At 57.5% G+C, this 3,087-nt stretch overlaps 1 protein-coding gene across 1 annotated transcript in view; it reads left to right on the top strand.

Annotated features, from left to right (window-relative positions):
* LOC113212639 (protein turtle) overlaps nucleotides 1–3,087 on the top strand; it is a 197,484-nt gene that overhangs the window by 171,756 nt on the left and 22,641 nt on the right. The gene's annotated exons all lie outside the window — the stretch shown is intronic.

Below are 3,087 nucleotides of genomic sequence, written 5' to 3'. Positions count from 1 at the left end.
GTGTGTGTGTGCTAGGGGGATAAAGAGAGTGTGACTGTTGGTGAGAGTCTGTGTGAGCGTTTGCGTCCCCGGGCGTCCCCTGCTAGAGCGGATCCGGTCGGCCATTGGACCTGGCAGGTCGCTGCACTTGCCCCCTCCCTCCCCCCGGGTCTCTCCGTATCGCCCCGGTCCCCAGTGACAACGCACTGCGCTGGTCACGCCGCTGCGCCCCGTCCCCGGTCCCACCCCCGGTCCGGCTCCCCGTCCGGCCCCCGGTCCCGCCCCCGGTCTCGGCCCCGGGCCTCTCCTGCTGCAGGCCTCGCATGGTGTGCCCGCCCACACGGTTGCCTCTCCCCCTCCCCCGCGAAGCATCTCCGCCACTCCACGCCATGCGCGGCTCCCGCGGACTTGTGACCCGTGACCTGTTACCCTCGCCTCGACTCTCGCTGCTCCGAGGCGCCCAACGCTGCGCCCCGCCCCGCGCCCCGTGACCCGCGACCTTCTGTGCGCCGCCAAGTGCGTTCCGCGTAGCGCCGCTCCCCGCCGCGGACGCGCCCCTCCCCCCCTCTCCACCCCTCCGCGCTGGCCTTTCCCCTCCTCTTCCTCACTCCCTGAAATGCCCGCTCTGGTCGCAGATAACGGCCTCTCTTTGATGAGAGGTGCTTGTACCGCCTATCCATAACTCAGTGCCCAGCGATATCAGGCCGGTGTGGGTGGGAGGGGGACCGACTACTTCACAGGGGGGTGGGGGTGACACCTCCCGAACCCCCACCCTCGCCCCATTTCATTTTTCCCTTCCCTTGCGTAACATCTATCACATCTCTCCCTCGCTCGCGTGATATAAAAAATAAATGATCCCTACGCTGCTATCCTATACTTCAAAACGCGAAACAAAGAGATTTTTGCTATTGATTATAAAAAAGGGGGCGCCTATTTTCCAAGCCCGTTTTCTCGGCGTGTATTTCTGAAAGGGAAAGCCTCCGTGGGCACACATAACGGTAGACAATCGCCGAGAAGACGCCTCGGGCTGCGCGTTGCGCGCGGGGGAGGGGTTAGAGGCTGCTAGGCAGGAGCAAAAGGCGGGTTGAATGACTCAAAGCCGTTTAATATTCAAACGACGCGGGCAAAACAAAGCGCTTTGCCTCGTCAAGCCGCCAACTCGCTCCACGCCCCACGCCTTGCTCCCCCACCCCTCTAACCCTCCTTTCCGTCCCCCTTCCCTCCCTTCCTCTCTTTTCCACTCGGTCTAAGTCCCCCGCTCACTCTCACTCTATCTCTCCTTTTTTCCCCTTTCTTTTTTCCCTGCCGCTCTGTGTCCGCCCGCCGCCGCCGCCGCCGCTCGGGGTGCCATACGCCTTGGCGGCGCCATCGTCCTCACAGCTCGAGAAGGATGCAACAACCAATTTTTTTCTGGTACTGAAAAAGCTTGCGAATGACCTTCTGGGTGGTAGAGGGAGAAAGAGAGAAGCAAAGAGTAGCTTGTTTTGTCAAGGCATGAAACGCTTTTGCCATCGGCGGTGTAGAAATCAAACACACGCCAATAACCCTGTGGACCTCTCCTCCCACCCACTCCGCCCACAGTCCTACCAAAAGGAAAAGCGAGCACTTGTTTTGTTTAGTTTCTTTCCCATTTGTTTTTAGGAAAAGTATCTTTTTTATTTCCGTTGTATTGTTTTCTGATTCCTCTGCTCTCCTTTTTTCGTCTCCCCGGACGGAGTAGTGGAGCGCGATGAGCTCGCATTCTGTGTGGCTGACGTGAATTTGTTTTTCCTGAATTGGGCAGTCTCTTTGGCTCACCCATCCCCCTTTCCCCGCGGCCTCGGAAGCTGGTTTTTCCCTCTGACTGGCTGAGGACGCCCCCCGCCGCGCCGCTCCGCGACACACACACCGGCGGGGGGTCCTTAAGGGACCTCTGGAGGCCGGCTGGAGCCCCCCCGGGCAGCGAGGTTTGGCCCCGGACAGAGGTTTCCCTTCAAAACCGGAGGAAATGCGTGCAGGACGATTTGATGGATACCCTCCTAAAAAAAGGGTGTCCTATTCAGTGTGGGATATTTTCGCCACTTAAATGAGTCCATATCACTTCACTGCGGGTTACTGGATTTTTCGCTTAAATCAAAAAACTTCCAACTGAGAACAGTATTTCATTGCACTTAGACAAGCAGCGCGCTTATAGTCCCAATTAAAGAAAATAAAAACAAAACTCCCGGAGAGAGGGGATGGGCGGCACTCTAGTCTCACTCAGTTGTCTCTCCATTTTCCTTCATTAAATTTTAATCCTGTTCAAATGCCTTTGAGCGAAACGCGGTGAGCGAGCTGCTTGCAATTGGGCCCTGTTTTTCACAGTCGAGATAGACGATCACATGTCCGCTCTCTGCATGAATATGGTAATGAACGATATGAGCGTCATAGGCCCACTGTGAAAAATTGTTGTACCGGGTACAGGAAAATTTTCCATGGAAGAAGTCGTACAAGTATAATCTAAAATTGTACAATTTACTAGCCCTATGTATCGACTTCGAATCGAATATCGAGCAAAAGTGGGAGGTTGTACATGTACGACTCGTATTGTAAATGGCAAATTACAAAATATATCGTACATGTACAAATATATTTTTCACAGTGCCTGGGGACGGGCGGTGCGCGGTGGTGTCCGGGGGGTGGCGGGGGCGTGAGAATCTTATTTGGGAGCGTGTGCAGTCTGAATGTGTTCTGCTAGGCCGCCAGGCCCCTCCTGCCGTGCGAGGAGGCCCCTCTCAGTGTGATATCGTGGCCCGGGGGCTGCGCGGGCCCCGCAACGCCCCGCCACGCCCCGCCACGCCCCACCACGCCCCTGGCGGGGCGCACATGCTGCAGGCGGAGTAGGGGGTTGCGGAGCGAACGCCTATTTGCCCCGAGAATAGATCCGTCACCCCCTAGGGGGCCCCACTCGTCCGCCCCGCGCCGCCCCGCGCCACGCCTCGCACCGCATACAGTCGCTGAGTGGGCAGTGCTGCCTGCGGGGGGCGATTCCTCTCCCCCGGCAATGGAAATTTCGGGGCGTAAGCGATGGAAAATCGCGCATATGAATAAGGGCGTAACGGGATTGGAAAAGGGTGGAGCTTGAGGCCG

This window comes from Frankliniella occidentalis, unplaced genomic scaffold (genome assembly GCF_000697945.3).
Source record: "Frankliniella occidentalis isolate FOCC.00 unplaced genomic scaffold, Focc_3.1 Scaffold35, whole genome shotgun sequence".
Taxonomy (NCBI): domain Eukaryota; kingdom Metazoa; phylum Arthropoda; class Insecta; order Thysanoptera; family Thripidae; genus Frankliniella; species Frankliniella occidentalis.
This window is presented reverse-complemented; position numbering and strand designations above follow the sequence as displayed.